Genomic DNA, 24,102 nt, shown 5'->3' on the forward strand with positions numbered 1-24,102 from the left:
GCCCTAGCAGGTTAACTGAGAGATGCTGTTGTTGCACATGTTGTAGGAAACATGGAAGATCAAGGCCTGAATATCTAGAGGGATTGGATATTACACAGTATTTCCCTCCCAAGGGCCAGCTATTTTTTGGTTGTCCCTCCAGAATATTGTAGAAGCAACATTGTGAGCCTGGGCAGGGCTCAGGAAAAGAGCATGAAACAGGAGGGAAGGGGGCAGGGCACAAACTGACAGAATGACATAGTCCAAGGGCATAACATAAACCAATTAAGATCAAATGGGTCCAAGATGGCAGACAAGTCAGATTCAACTAAACCTTAATTATCATTTTGCAAGCTAAAGGACACACCCAGAGGCGCCAGGCCAGGTCCAAGGCACTATCAGAAGACCAAGGAGTGGGTAGTTCCCTAATTGTTGAATAACCCTCCCACTCATTAGACTATGAAATCACCTAGCTCAAAACACTAGCCACACCACATTCCATGGCCACTGTACCCTCCATGATGGCCCACACCCTGCAGAATAGGCTTCTCTGTAAATGTGAACAAACCCACCTCTTACCTATTGCTATGTCTCTCACTGAATTTTTTTTGCAATGAGACATCAAGAGCCTGAGCTTCATTAAGTCCTGAAACCAAGCACCGTGGGTTTTGGCCAGGCTCAAGTCCCAGTCGGATACAACTGAGTGACTAAGCATAGCACAGAGTCTCTTCCATGGGGTTTGAGTCCCAATCCTAGGCAAACAGTTTTAAACACAACTTTCAGAAGTGGAAAGATGATGACTTGCCCAACACTTTGTAAACAGTGGCATAGATGGAGAGAGGAGCTGAGGATGGAAGGAAAAAGCAGTGGGAAAAATGTGCCAAGGAATCCCCTTCATAACCTGTCAGAAAATCTGCTAAATACCTGACCTGTGCTCACAGTTTTCATTGGCCCAATCCTTGGCACAAAGGAGATTAAGGAAAGAAGAACCCTCGCCTGCTTGGGCAACAGCTGCACTCCAGAGTGCCGCAGACAGTGGAGCCCTCGGGACGCAGCGGGGAGGAACCCCAGCCAGAGCCCCTCGGTTGCACCCACTGCTGCTCACCTGTTCACAGGGGGTTTGAGGAAACAAGAAACGAGAGATTGTGAAGGAATTAAGATTTTGTTAGCCATGTCCTTCCAACCACAGGGGCAAGGGCCACCTCCTTAACCACGGGTCTTCTGGAATCTGAGTCTGAGCTGCGTGAGCTTTCTGCTGAGTTTGTTTTTGCTGTCTTGGTTTCCAGCATGCTGGGCTTCTTGTTACTTCCCCTGCTTTGGGTTTCCTTCGTGTTCAGCTTCCACAGCCTGAGCTTTCGCCAAGTTGGGCTTCTGTGGGGCTTGACCTCCACCTCGCAGGGGCCAAGCCAAGATTTTTTTCAGCCAGCTTAAATCCGAGTCACAGCACCAGAGATGCTGGGGGTATGTGTAATTTCCTCAGTTCTGTCTCACCACAGCAAAGATTTGAAATGGTGGACCAGTGTTACAGCTCGGTTACAGCAGAATTTTATTTGGCAAGCAAGGCAAAGTACACCCTCGAGGCATGAAGGCAGGCTGACCCCAAAGGAGAGGCTTCAATCCATCTTTGGCTCCTCCTTTTATACATTTGTCTCTTCTACACCTTGAGCCCGGACTATGCAAATTGAGCTGGCAATGAAGAAAGCCTGTTTGTTTCACCTGAATCTGGTCTTTGGATTTTCTTTGGTTCAATTTTTGTGGGGTTTTTCCTTCCTTTGTCTTTAGCCACTGTCAGTTTGGACTCCTTTTTCCCATTCTAATTACCTAACATAGGGATTAAGACATGGTTACTTGGGAGTGATACTGAGCAGGACCCTGTGTGGCTCGTGGGCACAAAAGCCTTTCTGTAGACCCCATTTCTTTTTATTTAATTTTATTTATTTTTTAATTGATGGAAATTTCTTTATAATTTTGTGTTGGTTTCTGCTGTACAACAATGCAAATCAGTCATAATTTCATACAAACACACACACACACACACACACACACATATATATCCCTTCCCTCTCTCCCCTCCCTGCCCTTCACCATCCTACCCCTCTAGGTCATCACTTCAAATTATATTACAAAGCTACAGTCATCAAGAAAGTATTGTACCGGCACAAAAACATAAATATAGCCCAGTGAAACAAGATAGAAAGTCCAGAGATAAACCCACAAATCTATGAACACCTTATCTTTGACAAATGAGGCAAGAATGTACATTGAGAAAAGACTCCCTCTTCAGTAAGTGGTGCTGGGAAAACTGGACAGCTACAGCAAAAGGATGAAATTAGAATACTTCTTAACACCATACACAAAAAGTGACTCAAACTGGATTAAGGACTTAAATGTAAGGCCAGAAATTATAAAGCTAGTAGAAGAAAACATAGGCAGTACACTCTGACATAAACTGCAGAAAGATTCTCTCTGACCCACCTGGGTTCATTCAGTCTCTAAGATCTTCCCTGGGTTCCAGTGAACAGGTTCAAACGTTTGCTAATCAGGGGAGGGGATGCAGAGGCAAGGGAGGGGCAGACAAGAAACAATAGTGCAGCCCTGGGGCAAGGTCCTGGTTCCTCTTCAAGGGAGACAGACAAGAAGTCTTTGAGCTGTTTTGCCAGTACTGAAACCCTCACCAGATGGGGTAAGTTAACTGTTTGCTGCCCACGAGCATGAAGACGCCAGACTTGGTGGAACCAGAAAGTTGATGATGCTGATTTCTAATTACCTCACCACCAACCAATCAGAAGAATGTTCACAAGCTAATCATGCCCTCTTTGAACCATTACTATAAAACTTTCCCCTACTCCTTCCAGGGCAGGACGTACAGTTTTCAGGGCATTAGCCCACTGTGGCCCCCTTTGCCTGGCAAAGCATTAAAGCTATTCTTTTCTATTTCACTCAAAACTGTCTCTGAGATTTAATTTGGTGTTGGGATACAGAGGCCAGATTTGGCTCCAGCAGAGGGTTGTTATTCTGCTTATCACTCAGTGCAAACAAACAAGAGGGACCCAAAAATCCATCTCTAGGAAGTGTCCTTGTCATCCAGTAGAGAATGAAATGAAGCTGAGTTGTGAAGTGGCTGTTATTTAGACAGAATAGGAATGGTAAACACATAGAAAACTAGACTGTAAAATTTACAGTACAGTCTCTGGGGCGATGGAGTCTGGGCTGGACTTTTAGTGCCACTATTCACTACCTATTTACCTTGGATATGATACTAAAGTTCTCTGGCTCTATAATGGGAATAACAATAGCATTTAGGATTGATGTGCAGAACAACAAAAGCAACAACAAAAACTTACACAATTATTTATTACAGAGATTGGCACATAGCAAGTCTCCTAAAAGCATTACTTACTGTGCTATTCTCAACAGCATCTCTGGAGAATTCTAAGTGCTTCAGTGTGACGTGAACAGAGCAACAGGGATCCAAGACTTGAGAAGTGAGCCCAGAGGGCTCAAAATTCACTAAAAATAGACATCTTCCCACTGCCTTGTCTGAAATGTGACCTTTATCATAAGGCCAGCATAAGCAGTTGCTTTCTGAAGAATTTCCAGTGTTAGCATAGCATGAGATTGATTTTGGTTTAGAAAGATCCCTCTGGATCAAATGTGGAAAAGTGAATCAAGGTATACAGTGAAAGTTGAAAGATAGGAGACCAGTCAAAAAGATTTTTCAAAACCTCAGGATGACTGTCAATGGTCTAAATTATATGCAGTGTTGGAGATGAAAAGAAATGGAAACATATGATGTTGTTTAGTTGCTAAGTCATGTCCTACTCTTGTTACTCCATGGACTGTAGCCTGCCAGGCTCCTCTGTCCATGGGATTTCCCAAACAAGAATACTGGAGTGAGTTAACATTTCGTTTTCCAGGGATCTTCCTGACCTAGGGATTGAAACTGTGTCTTCTGCATTGGCAGGCAGATTCTTTATCTCTGAGCCACCAGGGAAGCCCAATATTTGGTGTGCTGGAACCAATAGATCTTTGAAATTTGGATGAAGATGAAAAAGGACTTTCAGAAACTTCTGGTTTCACATGTTAGCAAATAGATTGAGCATTCCTTCAGATTTAATGCATGCACGTAGGTGGACGAACAAGTTTTAAAGCCACAAATTTAAATAATAGAAATGCTTATATGGAGGTCTCTATGGAGCACTCAAGCATGTTTTTCCAGTGGACTCTCATATGTGGCTGACTCAATCAATATAAGCATCTCTATCAGTAGGTAGAAAAATGACCCCCAAAGATGTCTATACCCTATTCCATGAAACCTGCCAACCTTACTTGGCAAAGGGAAATTTGCTGGTGGAATTAAGAATATGGACCATAACTTGGGGAAATCATTTTAAATTATCCATATGAGCCAAAACTAATCACATGGACCCTTAAGACTGAAAGAAGGCTGAAGAGTAAATCAGAGATGTGACAGAGGCAACAGGAGAAATTAGAAGAGTAAGAAGAATGTTCAGCTAAATTTTGCAGAGTCCTGCATGAGCCTGCAGGCTGGTCCCCTCAGAGCCTCCTGGAGAGAATGAGGTGCTACCACACCTGGATTGTAGTTATCTGGGACCTGTGACAGACTTCCAACCTACAGAGCTGCAAGATAAGAGGTGTGTGTTTTACTCCAATAAGCTTGTAGTAATTCGCTGTGGCAGCAGTGATAACAAATTCAGCATCTGAGATGACAGTCTAGATCTGAGTCTTTTGCCTGGAGATGGTAATTTAAGACATGGGGTCGCTCATTGCCTGTGGTTAACTTCAAATCTGTATAATTTGAAAGAGTTAAGTGGAGATAGTTTGATATAAGTGTTTGTAAATTAACCTTAACCTACAAATCCAGGCTGATTAGCTAAAACTCGGATTATCATAATCAGGATGATGCACACCAGGGATGAAGAATTAACATCTGAAGCCTCTAAGGAGGCTTTCCATCCCCAAAGCACTTCAAATATTTCTATCTAGATCTTTAGAAGAGGCATTATATTTAGCATGACAATAGATCAGAATGCGTTTCATGATTTAAATGAGTGATGTTTGAAATGCATTTAGGGTAAAATTTGGTTATAAGTGCATAAATATGGTAGAGTTACTTCTTCCTCTTATATGATGGCTCCTAGAATGTGATGGTGATGTGCTCACACCTCTGGAGTATTTACCTGGATCCTGAACTCAATTTGGGTTCCCACTTAAAGATGATCTCTATTGCCCTGTCAACCTCAAAGTCTGGCTGATTCAGTGGCAGAAAATCATTTGTTCCCACTTAGATTGAACCACTTACCCTAAAGGCCACTTGGGAAACCTTACTTAGGACAGAGTACAGGGATTCCAAAAAGCTTAGAGGAAGAAGTTATGGATCTGAATATGGAAAAAAAGAATGCAAGTCTATATGCTTGGCAAATTTGGATTTGTACTTCTTTCACTGTAGCATACAACTTGGAAGAAAGATTGTGTGTGTGTATGTGTGTGTGTGTGTGTGAGTGTGCATGTATTCTTTAGTTCCTATATAGCACTTCACTGGAAGTCACCCATATGAATGAAAAGAATGCAATAATTGTTGAAGAAGCAAAATGATTCAGGTTATTTTTCAGTGGAAGTGGGTGTGGTCCATTTAAGGTGTGAAAAAAGTGGAGATGGAGTTTGGAATACTTGTACCATCTAAAGAGTGTGTCAATTCCAGGTGAGCCAAGGGATTGGTGAAAATCTAATTATTTCCTATACTATTGAGAAAATTGCATGAAGTAACATGACAGTCATAAATAAGCAATTTATAGAGCAGAAATCGTGGAAATGATTTTAATACACTATCTAATATAGTTTAAACACAGTGAAATAATTGTCATTGCCATTTACAAATGAGGAAGCAGAAGACTGAAGGAGGGACAGTCAAACTGTTCCTAAGGTCACATATAAAGTAAGTACCAGAGACACTTTTTAAACACAGGTATGTAAGAAGTGACACCAGCAGTCTGTGAGCAGCAGGACAAAGGGCTCTTGATTTTGAACTTCATAAGGGGCTGGTTTAAATTGTGATTCAAAGAACAGTTTCTTTCTTTGCCTGTGCCACAGAGAAGTTAGTGCAATATGACCAGGACCGGCCAGGGGAAGACTGGCAGTAGCAGTTTGCTTTGAAGCAGTAGAAGTTTCTGTTACTGTGAATGTCACATCTGTTTATGGTGGAGCACATGGCAGCACAAAGATCCTTCCTTGCTGAGAAAACAGGTCAGTTTCCATTTTCAATGAATTCACTTCATAGGGCAGAGGGCCACGCAACCAGTCCCTCAGGTGAGCGTTGAGAGAGATCACAGGAGAGCGTGAGAAGTAGAGACTCACGATGGAGAGAGCCAGAGACTGGGGCTTCCATTCCCCAAAACCAACATCTAATAGATAATGAAGCGCTTGGGATCCAGCAACAGGGATGTTAAGCTATCAGCAAGAAGCCTAAAATAGATTTAAGTGCATTTTTGCACTTAAGGTTATAACTATGCTTGGTCTCTCTGGCCTCCTTGACATAGACACTGTTTCATTTAAAAGGTGCCATTAGAGGAAAGAAGAAGATGATGACAAGGCCTTGGAAAGAAATGATAAATAATTGTTTGGGTGTGAACATGCTTACTGAAAGGCTATCTTGGAAGCTTCTAAAGAATCAGATAATTTTGAGAATATATAAAAATTCAACCTTCAAATAATGTGCAAAATATCATAAATGCATTTTGGCATTGCATTATTCATATAAAAATAATGCTATTTTTTACTGTCATTTTGTTTTAGCAAATAAAATATTGCTGTTGGTATTTTAAAATGCTAGTTTTTTTTTTTTTTTAATTTCAGAGTATTTTAGCTCATTGCTTTTTAAACTTGGTTACTCAAGATGCATTGACTCACACTGATTACTTAGCAGGATATGAAGGAGGCATGCTGGCATAAGGCATAGCTTTGCCCTTACTAAATATACCACTCAACCGTGAGTTGAGATATATACACACAGTGCTAGAATCCAAAGTAGAAAGTCATATTCATTCATTACACAGTATTTATTCAGTACCTTATATGTGCCAGAATCTATTGGGGATATGGCAATGATAAAAACTGGTTTAATGATGAAAAACAATTTTTCTTTTAAACTTTGACTTTATAAAATTTACAGTTTAGTTGTTGAAAATATATAAGCAAAAATGAAGACAGAATGCTGAGAATTTTGTCAAGATATGTTTTTCCAAACTTGATTTGTTAATTTAATGCAATACTAGTCAAATCTCAGCAAGTTATTTTGTAGACATTAACAAAATTATCCTAATGTTGCTATGGAGACTCAGAAAACTCAAAAGAGCCAACACAATATTGAAGCGGAGGAACAAAGTTAGAGAATTGACACCATCTTGACTTTAAGGCTTACTATAAATCTATAGTAATTAAGACAGTGTGGTTAAAAAAAAAAAAAAAATGAACAAAATGAACAAGAGATCAAGATCAGAATGGAGAGCCCACTAGTAGACACACCCCAGGTCACTGGTCTTGTTAAGCAGCTGAGGCAAGACAATGGAGTGAAGCTGCTGGAACAACTAGAACATTCAGAAAACTGCATCTAGGTACGGGACTTACCTTTTTCACAAAATTAGTTCAAAATAGCATAGATTTATCCATAAAATGCAAAACTATAAAACTCTTAAAAGATCATGTAGAATCTTAGGTGTCTTTAGGTTTGGCAATGACCTCTTAGGTATAACACCAAAAGTGCAATCCAAGAAACAATTTACAATCTGGACTTTTTAAAACAAAAAAACCTGTGCTCTGTAAAAGACACTATTAACATACAAAAAGATGAGCTACAGATTTTGGGAGGAAAATCTTTGTAAAACACCTCTGATAAAGGATTGTAACTCAAAATATACAAAGAACTCAACAATATAGAAATTAAAAAGTGGCCAAAAAGATCTGAACTGACACCTCATCAAAAAAAAAAAAAAAAAAAAAAACCACCGATGGAATATAATTATGTGAAAAGATGCTCACCACCATTTGTCATTTGGAAATTGCAAATAAAAACACTTAATTACTCTTCCATCATTACTAGAATGGATGGAATTCCAGGACACTGACACTGTGAGAATGTGGAGCAATAGGAACTCTCATTCACTGATGGTGGGAATGCAGAATGGTGCAGCCACTGTGAAAGACATCCTGACAGTTTCTTATAAAACTAGTCATACTCTTACTGTATGAATCAGTAATTGTGCTCCCTGATATTCACCCAAATGAGGTGAACATTTATGTCCACACAAAAAGTGTGTGTTTAAAGCTTCCTTATTTATAATTGTCAGACTTGGGAGCAATCGAAATGTCTTTCAGTAGGTGAGTGGATAAATACACTGTGCAACATGCAGAAAATGCAATATCATTCCATGCCAAAGAGGGATGAGCTACCCAGCCATGACAAGACAGGGAGGAAAAGTCAATGTATGTTACTAAGTGTAAGAAACCAACTTGAAAAGCCTGAGAACTTAAGCCTGAGGTACAGCTTCTCAAATTCTCTGAAGGATTGTCCCAAAGAGGTAAGGGGAGGCGGGGGGAGCCAGGATGTGTATTAGTTTTTTGGACAAAAGCTAGATAAACGTGTTCAAACATCAAAAGCTTGCTGCTAATCACAAAAACAGATATATCCAGTTAGTGAATTTAGTGCTTTTCTTTGTATGGGAAGAAGCAAGAATCTAGGCTTATTCAAACCTTTCCTTTGATATACAAATTAACTCTCCAGGGCCAGTATCCTTTTTTTCCCCTCCTGAATTCCCTGAGGATGCAACATTGGGGGTCTCTGCAGAGGCTCCTGGCTTCAAGGACACAGCATCCTTTGTTTACTGAAATGCCTGGTGACATTCTTTGTCCACAATACCAACTCTATGATATTCTAGAAAAGGCAAACCTATGGAGACAGAATACATTTCTGTGTGGATCTACGTGTCACATGCTTATACACACACACACATATAAGCATATGGTATATAGCGAATTTACAATTTGACATTAAATCAAGTCAAGGATTTCATATGGTATTTCACTATGAAAGTGATTCTCTTTACTGAGGGAATGGCGCTCAAATTTTCCTGGGCCAAATTATCACCTGGGGGAGATTGTTAAGAGGCTGATGGCCAAAGATTCTGGCCCAATTTTTCTCCAATAGATCTCCACACAGGATTCCAAAGAAAAGTTAAGCAAAATATTGCTGCTGTTCTCATCGTACACTTTGAAAAACAGGGAGAGTATTTTTTAAAATTAGTTTCCGACTCTGGAGTGGTTGCCACTGGGGAACTATGTATTCATTCCATTCTCAATTCAATTTAATTGATTTAAGTTTGATTCCACAAATATGTATTCATGACATGCTAAGGCAAGCATCATATTAGCATAGAAAGCAGTAAGGGCAAAAACTTCAATATATTATATATTGTTAAAGCTTCTTCCAGAGAATAAGAAGGTGTTACAGTTTAATAAGTACACCTTGAAAAAAGGAATTGATCATTTTAGACTTCTAACAATTGACCAAAGAGATCCTCCTCTTTAAAATAAAATTTGCTTTTCTGTTAGGTTTTTTTTGATTCCTGAAAGTTTTGAAATAGCTATCTTTTAGCTAGCATTTTATAAAACTTTTCCCAGAATGTTAATATATGACTTATAAATTAGCTTAAAAGACTGAACATTTGTGTAAAGCATACCATAAAAATAATTTTAAAAACTGGGTTATGAAACGAGATATATTTGGTTCCCATTTTGAATCTGTAAACTGCTTGTCTGTGATTGCTTAGTTACATACATACAGCCAAATTTTATAAGAAATTTCACATTGTGGTAAAAACTTTTCCCAATCACTTGGATTACTGAAGTGCTCCATTACCTTGCTGAGTTGCACTAACCTGACGCCTCTCCCTCACATCTGCTAGGCATTCCTCCGCTGTGTGTGTTAGCCGCTCAGTTGTGTCTGACACTTTGCAATCCCACGGAGTGTAGCCCATCAAGGTCCTCTGTCCATGGAATTTCCCAAGCAAGAATACTGGAGTGGGTTGCCATTTCCTCATCCAGAAGGTCTTCCTGACCCAGGGATTGAACCCATGTCTCCTGAGTCTCCTACAGTCTGAATTGCAGGGAGATTTTTTTACCACTGAGCTGCCAGGGAAGTCCAGACATTCCATTCCCCCATGTAAAACAGAAATGGCATCAACTCTGAAAGTGGTGGGAATCATCAGAAAGAAATAAAACCAATATTTCTTGAATAATAATTACTACAAGGGCTAGGCATTTTGTATTATATTTTAATTTTCATTTTAACACATGAAATTGTTATCACTGAATCCACATAAACTATTTTTAAAAAATATCCAACTGTGTAAATTTTTAAGATATTAGTGCCTTTAATCAATGACTCAATCAAACAGACAGAGAGGAGCCCTGAAGACCTATACAAGGTAAGAGATTTTATAGACCAGAGGCAACAGGAACAAGGAAGTTATTCTAGGCAAAAAAGCAAGCGAGCTGGTTACTGCAAGATTACCTTCCTTTAGGACTGGGAGAGCTCTGCCTGGCAGATCACCTCAGTAGTGCTGAGCAGGTGATTCTTGACTGGCTGGCTTGAAATTTCATTTCTGAAACAGCCAAACTCTTATTAAGTTAAATCTTGGTTTGGTGGCATGAGATTAAGCATGACTGACTCCATTTTGGGACTGCTGTCTTCTTTTAAACACTATTATTAAGAAAGCTTAAAGAAACTGTCCAAGGCTTCTTCAACATTCTACTGAAGGCACTGACATGAAGAAAAGACAGTGAAAGAAAACAAACTTCTTTTTAAAATGCGATCAAGAGAGATTTTGATCTGATATTAGCATATTTGAAAACCTAACAAAACCAAACCTCTGAATCATATAATTCTAAAAGTTGTATTTAAAAGAAAACATAGATTTTTCTCTGAACAACAAGAACTGGTAAAATTTCTCATTAGTTCAGAGATTTACTGAGGAAAACCTTTACTAAATTCAGGGTAAAAATATCAGGGCAGAGCTGTTTTGGAATAATAGATAAAAATATATACGAGGAAAATATCTCCCCACGGGTTAATGGTTGAGATTTAAAAAAAAGTGGGGGGGGGGGGGATTTAAACTGGACAGGGCAAGTTGATATAATCTAGGAATACATAAAATGAGAAAAACACTAATGGTCCATTAAATTCCATATTTCTACAACTTTCACCTTCCTGAGTTTTCTAAAGGGAGTCATAATTATGAAAGAATTGATCTTTCTTCAGGTCCTAAAGAATTGCTGATATTGTGTTCAAATTACCATCTTATGTTTTCAATTTCCTTATATATGTAACTTGTGAAACCCATCTTTCACTGCCTGTTTATATCTTCCTGACAGTTGATGGATTTAATGAAAATTTCAACCTAGTAAGAATGTTAATGCGATGAGTAGAAGTAGTGATTTCATTTTATGTCACAGACTTTTTCTTGTCTTCCATTTAATGAGATATAAATTAACTTGTTCATGAAGTAAAGTCAAATTTATGCATGACATTCTACTTAATAATGTAAGAAGTTGAAGACTAAATAAAGTATGTACTTGAAGACATGTTTACAATCTAATGCCAGAAAGCATTAGAATAGCTATAAAGAAAGCTGCCTATGTTTTGAAGCTCATCTATCTTAAATACTTTGAAACAAACAGAAGGTTAAAGGAATATTAATAATAATTATGCAAAAAATGTAGAAAAATTCTGGAATCATTGTTCAAATAAAATCAGTTTAAATAGACCCTTAAACTTTCAGAGTCATTGCAACTTTCAGTTGCAATATGCCAGGCTTCCCTGTCCATCACCAACTCCTGGAGCTTACTCAAACTTATGTCCAAAGAGTCAGTGATGCCATTCAACCATGTCGTCCTCTGTCATCCCCTCTGGTTACATAGTATAAATTTTAGTTCTCTCCAACCTGCAGTAATCATCACCTTACCTTGCTCAGTAGTTTTTCTATGCTGCTGATCAGTCACTAAGCTGTATCGGACTCTTTGTGACCCCATGAACTGCAGCATGCCAGGCTTCTCTGCCCATCACTATCTACCAGAGTGCTCAAACTTGTGTCCATTGAGTCAGTGATACCACCCAACCATCTCATCCTCTGTTGCCCCCTTCTCCTTTTGCCCTCAATTTCTCCCAGCATCGGGGCTTTTCCAATGAGTCAGTTCTTTGCATCAAGTAGCCAAAATATTGGAGCTTCAGCTTCAGTATCAGTCCTTTCAATGAATATTCAGGATTGATTTCTTTAGTATTGACTGCTTTGATCTTCTTGCCTCCTTTTTTAATAGAAAGTTTTCCTATAGCAATATATTATTTCCTTATTCATAATACTTAGTGTCTGCTTTCCCAAATAGAATGCAAGCTCCATTACAACAGAAATTTTTCTGTTTATTCATTATTTTTCCCCAATTTTGAACAGTGACTGGCACATATTGAGCTTTCAATAAATATTTAATTAATTAAAAAATTAAACAACCAGCATTTTAAACTATTGAACAACTTATTGCTTATCAAAGGACTATTCCATCAAGAAGATATAAAATTTATAAACATATATGTGCCTATCATAATATATTAAACAAAACTGTAGAAAGAAGAAACTAACATTTTAAGAGACTTTAAATGTCAGATACTAGGCCATAAAGCAAATATCAATCAATTTAAGAGAATTGAAATTATAAAATGAGCTTTACTCAAAACAATACAACGTAACTAGAAGTAAATTACATAAGAAAACCCAAAGTTATGCAAAAAAAAAAAAAACTATAGAAGAAAATATAAGGTAAATTAAAAAATGCCTTAAGATGAGTCAAAAAAGAAGCACATCATACCAGACTTAAGATGTAGTTAAAGCTGTGCTTAGAGGGAAATTCATTGCTGTAAATACCTCTTTCAGAAAAGAAGTAATCAATAACAAAATATTTCATTTCAGGTAATTGGAATAAAGGACAGCAAACTAAACCCAAAACAACACAAGGAACAAATGAGAAAGATTAGAAAAGAATTAATTAAGCTAGAAAATAGAAAACATTAATAAAAATTAAAGAAACCAAAAGCTGTTTCCTTGAAAAGATTAACAAAATTGACAAGCCTTTACATAAGCTGATTAAGGAAGATAGGATTCTAATAACTAAAATCACACACAAAAAAGAGAGAGGATATCATTAATGACCTTGAAGACAGGCAAAGGATTATAAGAGAAAAATGTAAGCAGCAGAGGAAAAGTTTCCTGGAAAAACACAAACTAACAAATTTGATTCAAGTAGAAATATAAAATCTGAGTAGACATAAAGAAGGCTGATCACTGAAGAATTGATACTTTTGAACTGTGGTGTTGGAGAAGACTGTTAAGAGTCCCTTGGACTGCAAGGAGATACAACCAGTTCATCCTAAAGGAAATCAGTCCTGAATATCCATTGGAGGGACTGATGCTGAGGCTGAAGTTCCAATACTTTGGCCACCTGATGCAAAGAACTGACTCATTTGAAAAGACCCTGCTGGTGGGAAAGATTGAAGGCAGGAGGAGAAGGGGACAACAGAGGATAAAATGGTTGTATGGCATCATTGACTCAATGGACTTGAGTTTGAGCTAGCTCCAGGAGTTGGTTATGGACAGGGAAGCCTGGCCTGCTGCAGTCCACGGGGTTGCAAAGAGTCAGACACAACTGAGCGACTGAGCTGACGGACTGAGACATAATATCTAACATGACTTAAAAACTTCCCACATAGAAATGTCAAGCCAGAAAAAGTCATTGGTGAATTCTACTAAACATTTAAGCCAGAATAGCAATCTTTCGTGAAATATTTCAAGAAACATAAGAATTATTTCCCATCCCATTTTATGAGACCAGTATTATCTTGATACCAAAATGAGAGAAAAACATCACAAGAAAAGAAACCTCCAGACGAATAATCTTTATGAATGTAGAGATGACAATTCTCAACAAAATGCACAGCAATTGAAGAAATACATAGAAGGAACTGCTGCTGTTTAGTTGCTAAGTCATGTCTGGCTCTTTGGACCCCATGGACTATAGCCCACCAGACTCCTCCGTCCATGGGGTTCTCCAGGCAAGAATACAGGAGTAGGTTGCCATTTCCTTCTCCAGGAAATCTTTCTGACCCAGGGATTGAACCTGCACCTCCTGCATTGCAGGCAGAATCTTTATTGTCTCAGTGGAAGCCCTTGGATAGACAAAGCTGTTCTAAATTAAATTGTGATAGTAACTGCACAATTCTGGATACACTGAGTCAAGAAATTGTAATCTTTAAATGGGTGAATTTTAGATATTTTAAATATAAAAATTTTATATCTTTAAAATTTAAAGAAATTCAATTATTTTAATTATATCTAAATAAAACTCTCAAAAAACAAGTGCCCATTTACTAATTATGAACTTTAAATATAAATGAAGTGTTGCTTATATTCACTTTGTTTTAAAGACTGTAAGTCAAATATTTGAAAATTGTCATCAAAATTAATCCAGTTTAAACCAATATATTGATAACAAAGTTCAGAAAACTCTTATTTTTACTGTAATCCCTATATTTGTCTCATTTTAGAAGACTGAGTTTAAGTTCACATTTAACTCCTTAGATGGCTTTCATCAGACCCTCAAAGTGAACCAAATGCCCAGTAGCAATTCCATCTACTGCTGCCACCATCACACAGAGCAATTTCTGCTGTGCTGTTAAAAGTCTTTGTAAGTTGTATATGTATTCCTTCAGTCTGTTACGATTTTCGCTTATTTCTACCCTTATTCTTCTTCATCTTTTTAGGTTAGATCAAAATTCCTTTGATTGCCATCCAAAGCAATTTAAATACACTTCCATTTTATTTCAACTCATTTGTCAAAAATATAGGTAGACAAGTAGTCCTTTGCACCAATATGCTTACCTGCATCATCTCAGCATCTCTAATAGCTCTGTACAATGTCTGGTACACAGGTGATTACCACACATCTTTCATCAAGTCAAAATATATAAGAGTAGATTAAGAAGTTTGTTGATCAGAATTCAGCAGAAATGACCATGATGTTAACATTTAATGTTAGTATTGTTAGGTAGTTAGAATAGGAAGAAGTCCAGAATGGTGGTGGCCAAAAGACAAAGAAGGGAAAAGCCCATGAAAATAGAACAAAGGAAAGCCTGAGGACCGGAGTGAGAACCTCAGGTGAAACAAGGAGCCTTCTGGTTGAGCCCAATTTACATAAGGCAGGCTCTTGGGCAGGAGAAAAAACATATAAAAGAAGGAGCCAAAATTAAGCTGGGGGGCCTTTCTTCTTTTCGTGTCTTTTGGGTTTGCCTACCCTCATGCCTCAAGGATGTAGCTTCCTTTGCTTGCCAAATAAAACTAAGCTGCAACACTCATCTGTCCATCACTTCTAATTTTTGCTGCGGCGAGACAGAACCAAGGAATCTACAAACTCTCCCCGACAGTATTAATACAAAATATTTTTTTTTAAAGTTTCTTCCATAAATAACACAGACAGTTCTGCAGAAAATCAAGAGCCATGGCTACCTTTTTCTTTATATTCCTAAAACAAGCAAGACAGACTAAAAATTTCACTTTGGGTGACAAAATAATTAGAAGATTTTATTTCATTTTATTTTGTTCTATGTTTTAAGCCATTTAAGTCTAATTTAAATTTAAAAAAGAAAAAAGAAAAAAAAACCTTTAGGGTAAGCATGTGTCTGTTACTTTACTTGTATTTTTCAAGATGGGTTTTATTTACAAGGCTGAGTTCACCTCTTTCTCTGAAGCCTCTGTCACTTTCAGTTCACTAAGTTATTTCTGTGAAGGATTAGTGATGAAAGGAATTTGTCACTGAAGGCAATTTTAGACCTAATGCCTCATTCACAAAAGGGGATGAAAAATAAACCCTCCCATTTTTCAGCCGGTCAAATTTTAAGTTTGTCACACATGAAAAGCTGAACTTGCCTGGAAAGAGTGATTTATTTGTTTTTAGGGACAAAAAAGAAAAATAGTATAAAATTCCTCAAACAACATCCATTTCAAAAAGTAACTGAAGAAAAAATACTGCTTTGAGGGAATAAAGCATTAGATATTGTAGAAACTCTCTTACCCACACACACACACACACAACACACACAGAGAAAGAGAGAGAGAGAGAGAGATCTTCTTTGGCTACCAATCATTTTAGATGCAAATCTCTTTAAGTTTTGTTATGCGGAATTCTAATTCTTGAAGTATATCTCCCAACTGGAAGGTCAGATAAAGGTCATTTATAACATTACTAACATTTCAGTCCCCTGTACTGGAGAGTTCTATAAAGCAAAATGCCTAAACCTTGTTACCTCTCAAACAGTTGCTAAAAGCCTATTCTATTTATCTGTTGCCATCTAAAAGCCATCTCTACAAAATTCCCCCCAGGAGAGTACGTTAGTGTGTTACCAAATGGACTTCTGGAGTTGGACAGATTCAAGTTCAATTGAAACTGTGTGGAGTTACAAATTGATTCCATCACAACCTGCTTAACACACAGGATTATCTCACAGGATTATTAATAAAGTGAGATGAAATATGTGAACAAAACTGACAGTAATTTCTATTCTGATTAAAAACTTGGCAATTAATACCATTTCCAAAAGTGGGGGTGCTCTTGGAAGTACAAACCAAAGCAACTCTTCAGAAGGAAATTAGATAAGGTCACTAAATACTTAGATTCAGAATCTTCAAAGTCCAGCAGTGTCATCTCCTAGTATCAGTGTCCCAAGTATATTCATATATACACCAAGGGTTTTTGTAAGGTTATAGTGAAACATTGCTTATGAGCTAGTGTGATTCATTTCACAGAAGCAGCTGTGCAAAGATATATTGTACAGTACAAGGAATATAGTCAATATTTTACAATAACTGTAAATGGAGTGTAACTTCTAAACCATGTGAATCACTATTTGAACACCTGAAGTTAACTTAATAAAAACTTTTTTAAAAAGAAATATGACATCATTTTGCTCTTTCTAAGAAACTTAATATTTGACACTGAGTTCTCTACTCTGCCCAATTGATGGAAAATGGTAAAGTTAGCTCTTCAGCCAGCCTGGGGACAGATAGTTTGAAGGCAGAACTTATTCTGACTTATTCTTTATTTTAAAGCTTGTAAACTGAGAATCGCATCCTCTTTAGGTGTCACATTTTTTCCAGATGTTGAGTTGATATTTAGCTCTTGACTCTGTGACCTAAACCATCATCCATCATATACTCATGTCTGCATTAGATATTTTAACCCGTTTGTAACTCGAAATAATCTGAAAACTCATTATTGTGAGAATCAACCTGAACGGATCCAAGACTGTAAACTTAACTACAAATTTACAAGAAATACAGGTGATACCTGAACTTATTAATGACACAGGGGCATGGCATAAAATTCAAATGTCAGGAAATTCTATAAGAAAACCAGTTGAGATCTTAAATAAATAAATTACAAAAGCAGATAAAGAAGAAAGAAGATGCTTACAGATTAAAATAATAAGGCACAGCAACCAAATTAACAAAGACCTTACTTGGATTTTGATTCAAGAGATCAACCACTTTAAAAAGTGAAACAATAAATTTAAACACTAGTTGAATATTTAAAGATAATATAGAATTGTTACATTTTTAGTTGTGATAGTATTTAACTTATATTTAAAATAGATCTCTTCTCTTTAGGAGAAGCATTCTTAGGTCATCATCGGATGACCTGATAAACTCTCTGGGATTTACTTTAAAATAATGTGTGTGTGTGTGTGTGTGTGTGTGTGTGTATAGAACCTGAGCAACAGGAGAGGTAAGCTGAAACAAGATTAATCAAGTGTAAATAATTTTACATCTTTGTGATGTATTTCAGTATTCTCTCTACATTTTTATACGATGGAAATTTTCTACATTAAAAAGTTTGAAAATATGTCTGAAGCAGGATTTTTAAAATTATCTTTCAATGCTAAAGTGTAGCATGGGTTTTCCAATGGTGCTTTTCACTACTAGAAATGATCACCTCATGAATTTGAACCCAAACAGACCAATATTTGCCTGCTGCCCCCAAGTTTGAGGGTCCCATTGTCAAATCATAGTTCGGTGAATGCACAGGAGCTCCGCTGTGAGCCCTCATACACTTATTGAGAAACTAGATACCTTATTTTTAGAGTATTGAAATTGTCCCTAGGATGTTTTTGTCTTGTAAATTTTATGAGAAAGTTCTCTTTATCTTTTATTTCCTCATATAACCAAGAGGACAGTTTGCCTTGCTGTTGTTCGGTTGTTGCTCTGTGATTCATGGACTGCAGCACGCCAGGCTTCCCTGTCCTTCACCATCACCCAGAGTTTGCTCAAACTCACGTCCATTGAGTCAGTGATGCTGTCCAACTATATCATCCTTTGTCACCGCCTTCTCCTTTTGCCCTCAACCTTTCTCAGCATCAGGGTCTTTTCCAATGAGTTGGCTCTTTGCATCAGGTGACCAAAGTATTGGAGTTTCAGCTTCAGCATCAGTCCTTCCAATGACTATTCAGGGTTGATATCCTTTTGGAGCAACTGGCTTGATTTCCTTGCTGTCCAAGGGACTCTCAAGAGTCTTCTCCAGCACCACAGTTGAAAAGCATCAGTTCTTCGGTGCTCCACCTTCTTTATGGTCCAACTCTCACATCCTCACATGACTACTGGAAAAACTATAGCTTTGACTGTATGGACCTTTGTTAGCAAAATGATGTCTCTGCTTTTTAATACACTGTTAGGTTTGTCATAGTTTCTTTTGCAAGGAGCAAGCATCTTTTAATTCTGTTGCTGCAGTCATTATCCACAGTGATTTTGAAGCCCAAGAAATTAAAATCTGTCACTGTTTCCACTTTTTCACCATCTATTTGCCATGAGGTGATGGAACCAGATGCCATTATCTTAGTTTTTTTTAATGTTGAGTTTTAAGCCAACTTTTTCACCCTCTTCTTTCACCCTCATCAAAAGGTTCTGTAGTTCCTCTTTGCTTTCTGCCATTAGAGTGGTATTATGTGAATATATGAGGTTATTGATATCCTCCCAGTAATCTTGATTCCAGCTTGCAATTCATCCAGCCCAGCATTTGGCATGATGTACTCTGCACAGAATTTAAAATAAGCAGGGTGACAATATACAGCCTCGACCTTTCCCAATTTTGAACCAGTTCATTGTTCCATGTCCAGTTCTAACTGTTGCTCCTTGACCTGCATATAGGTTTCCCAGGAGACAGGTCAGGTGGCCTGGTATTCACATCTGTTTAAGAATTGTCCAGGAGGAGGAGGAGGCAAGATGGCGGAGGAGTAGGACGGGGAGACCACTTTCTCTCCTACAAATTCATCAAAAGAATAACTGAACGTGGAGCAAACTTCGCAAAACAACTTCTGATCGCTAGCTGAGGTCATCAGGCGCCCAGAAAAGCAGCCCATGGTCTTCGAAAGGAGGTAGGACAAAATATAAAAAGTGAGACAAAAGAGCTACGGACGGAGATCCGTCCCGGGAAGTCTTAGGCGGCATTGCTTGGGGTAGGGTCCGGGCCTGAGTGCCCTGAGGACAATCGGAGGGAGCTTCTGTGAGTTGCCAACTTGAACTGTGGGACACCAAAAGAGAGAGAGTAAATTAACCGGCCCGAACACACTGCCGGCCGTTCGCAGAACAGAGACCGAGAGGGTCCAGAGAGGAGCTCGCAGGCTGCGGACCGGCCCAGCCCCGCCGGAGGCAGGAGGCAGGGGGGAGGGGAAGGTCGCGGCGAGACACAGGGCGCAGGCACCCGACCGGCGCGGGCGGGACTGGGGCTGGGGACGCGGAGGGCAGAAGGCGCGCGCACCCGACTGGCGCCAGCGGAAACTGAGACTGGGTCCGCGGAAGGGAGTGGGCGCGCCACACCTGGGGAGAGTGCGCCCACCGAGCCCCTGGCTGCCTGGACCGCTCTGACGGGGAAGGCACTGAGAGCAGGCGCAGCTTTTCGTTCCGCGCTTTTGTGGAACACCCGAGGGCTGGAACCTCGCGCAGCGCGGGGCGCGCTCCATATAGAACAGCCGGGAGCCTGAGCAGCGCAGACGGAGAGGGCAGGGTCAGCCCCTCCCGGCAGCGCCAGCCCCTCCCCGCAGTGCCAGCCCCGCCCCGCAGAGCGACGGAACTAGCTACCTGAATAAGAGTCCACCTCCGCCCGCCTGTGTCAGGGTGGAAATGAGGCTCTGAAGAGACCGGCAAACAGAAGCCAAATAAACAAAGGGAACCGCTTCAGAAGGGACTGGCGCAACAGATTAAAATCCCTCTAGGAAACATTGACTACACCGGAGGAGCCTGTAGATATCGAGAAGCGTAAGCTGGAACGAGGAGCTATCTGAAACTGAGCCGAACCCACACTGACCGCAACAGCTCCAGAGAAACTCCTAGATATAATTTTACTTTTTTCTCTCTCTTTTTTTTTTTCTTTTCTCTTTTTTTTATTTTTTATTTTTTCTCTTTTATTTTCCTTTAAAATCCCCTATTACTCCCCCATTACTCCTTAACTTTCATTTCCATAGATTTTTATGATTTTTTTTAATTAGGGAAAAAAAATTTTTTTTTTCTTTTTTTTTTTCTTTTTTCTTCTTTTTTTTCTTTCCTTTTTCTCTTCTATTTTCTATTTTTCTTTTTCTCTTATTTCTTTTAAAGTCCTCTAGTACTCCTCTACTACTCCTTAATTTTCATTTTCAATACACTATAACCTTGCAAAAAAAAAAAGAAGAGAAGCCCTATTTTTAAATCAAAGATTATTCTCTCCCAATCTTGACTCTCCGTTTTCTACCTCAGAACACCTCTATTTCCTCCTTTCCCCTTCTCTTCCCAATCCGATTCTGTGAATCTTTGTAGGTGACTGGGCTACGGAGAACACTCTGGGAACAGACAGCTGCGTAGATCTGTCTCTCTCCTCTTGAGTCCCCTTTTTTCTCCTCCTGCTCATCTCTATCTCCCTCCTCCCTCTCCTCTTCTTCATGTAACACTGTGAACCTCTCTGGGTGTCCCTAACGGGGGAGAATCTTTTAGCCATTAACCTAGAAGTTTTCTTATCAGGGCTGTATAGTTGGAGAAGTCCTGAGACTACAGGAAGAATAAAACTGAAATCCAGAGGCAGGAGACTTAAGCCCAAAACCTGAAAACACCAGAAAACTCCTGACTACATGGAACTTTAAGTAATAAGTGACTGTCCAAAAGCCTTCATACCTACACTGAAACCAACCACCACCCAAGAGCCAATAAGTTTTAGAGCAAGACATACCATGCAAATTCTCCAGCAACGCAGGAACATAGCCCTGAACATCAACATACAGGCTGCCCAAGGTCACACCTAACACATAGACCCATCTCAAAACTCATTACTGGGCACTCCATTGCTCTCCAAAGAGAAGAAATCAAGTTCCACGCACCAGAACACTGATGCAAGCTTCCCTAACCAGGAAACCTTGACAAGCCAATCGTCTAACCCCACCCACTGGGTTAATCCTCCACAATAAAAAGGAACCACACACCTCCAGAATACAGAAAGCCCACTCCAGATACAGCAATCTAAACAAGATGAAAAGGCAAAGAAATACCCAACAGGTAAAAGAACATGAAAAATGCCCACCAAGTCAAACAAAAGACGAGGAGATAGGGAATCTACCTGAAAAAGAATTTAGAATAATGATAATAAAAATGATCCAAAATCTTGAAAACAAAATGGAGTTACAGATAAATAGCCTGGAGACAAAGATTGAAAAGATACAAGAAATGTTTAATAAAGACCTAGAAGAAATAAAAAAGAGTCAATTAAAAATGAATAATGCAATGAATGAGATAAAAAACACTTTGGAGGGAACCAAGAGTAGAATAACGGAGGCAGAAGATAGGATAAGTGAGGTAGAAGATAAAATGATGGAAATAAATGAAGCAGAGAGGAAAAAAGAAAAAAGGATCAAAAGAAATGAGGACAACCTCAGGGACCTCTGGGACAATGTGAAACGCCCCAACATTTGAATCATAGGAGTCCCAGAAGAAGAAGACAAAAAGAAAGGCCATGAGAAAATACTCGAGGAGATAATAGCTGAAAACTTCCCTAAAATGGGGAAGGAAATAGCCACCCAAGTCCAAGAAACCCAGAGAGTCCCAAACAGGATAAACCCAAGGCGAAACACCCCAAGACACATATTAATCAAATTAACAAAGATCAAACACAAAGAACAAATATTAAAAGCAGCAAGGGAAAAACAACAAATAACACACAAAGGGATTCCCATAAGGATAGCAGCTGATCTATCAATAGAAACCCTCCAGTCCAGAAGGGAATGGCAGGACGTACTGAAAGTAATGAAAGAGAATAACCTACAACCTAGATTACTGTACCCAGCAAGGATCTCATTCAGATATGAAGGAGAATTCAAAAGCTTTACAGATAAGCAAAAGCTGAGAGAATTCAGCACCACCAAACCAGCTCTTCAACAAATGCTAAAGGATCTTCTCTAGACAGGAAATGCAGAAAGGTTGTATAAACGTGAACCCAAAACAACAAAGTAAATGGCAAAGGGGCCACACCTATCAATAATTACCTTAAATGTAACTGGGTTGAATGCCCCAACCAAAAGACAAAGATTGGCTGAATGGATACAAAAACAAGACCCCTATATATGCTGTCTACAAGAGACCCACCTCAAAACAAGAGACACATACAGACTAAAAGTGAAGGGCTGGAAAAAAATATTTCATGCAAACGGAGACCAAAAGAAAGCAGGAGTCGCAATACTCATATCAGATAAAATAGACTTTCAAATAAAGGATGTGAAAAGAGACAAAGAAGGACACTACATAATGATCAAAGGATCAATCCAAGAAGAAGATATAACAATTATAAATATATATGCACCCAACATAGGAGCACCGCAATATGTGCGGCAAACACTAACGAGTATGAAAGAGGAAATTAATAGTAACACAATAATAGTGGGAGACTTTAATACCCCACTCACAACTATGGATAGATCAACTAAACAGAAAATTAACAAGGAAACACAAACCTTAAATGACACAATGGACCAGCTAGACATAATTGATATCTATAGGACATTTCACCCCAAAACAATCAACTTCACCTTTTTCTCAAGTGCACACGGAACGTTCTCCAGAATAGATCACATCCTGGGCCATAAATCTGGTCTTGGAAAATTCAAAAAGATTGAAATCATTCCAGTCATCTTTTCTGACCACAGTGCAGTAAGATTACATCTCAATTACAGGAAAAAAAATTGTTAAAAATTCAAACATATGGAGGCTAAATAACACGCTTCTGAATAACCAACAAATCATAGAAGAAATCAAAAAAGAAATCAAAATATGTATAGAAATGAATGAAAATGAAAACACAACAACCCAAAACCTATGGGACACTGTAAAAGCAGTGCTAAGGGGAAGGTTCATAGCATTACAGGCTTACAGCAAGAAACAAGAAAAAAACCAAATAAATAACCTAACTCTACACCTAAAGCAATTAGAGAAGGAAGAAATGAAGAACCCCAGGGTTAGCAGAAGGAAAGAAATCTTAAAAATTAGGGCAGAAATAAATGCAAAAGAAACTAAAGAGACCATAGCAAAAATCAACAAAGCTAAAAGCTGGTTTTTTGAAAAAGTAAACAAAATTGACAAACCATTAGCAAGACTCATTAAGAAGCAAAGAGAGAAGAACCAAATTAACAAAATTAGAAATGAAAATGGAGAGATCACAACAGACAACACTGAAATACAAAGGATCATAAGAGACTACTACCAGCAGCTCTATGCCAATAAAATGGACAACTTGGATGAAATGGACAAATTCTTAGAAAAGTATAACTTTCCAAAACTGAATCAGGAAGAAATAGAAGATCTTAACAGAACCATCACAAGCAAGGAAATCGAAACTGTCATCAAAAATCTTCCAGCAAACAAAAGCCCAGGACCAGATGGCTTCACAGCTGAATTCTACCAAAAATTTGGAGAAGAGCTAACACCTATCTTACTCAAACTCTTCCAGAAA

Source organism: Dama dama, chromosome 18 (assembly GCF_033118175.1).
Source record: "Dama dama isolate Ldn47 chromosome 18, ASM3311817v1, whole genome shotgun sequence".
Classification (NCBI taxonomy): domain Eukaryota; kingdom Metazoa; phylum Chordata; class Mammalia; order Artiodactyla; family Cervidae; genus Dama; species Dama dama.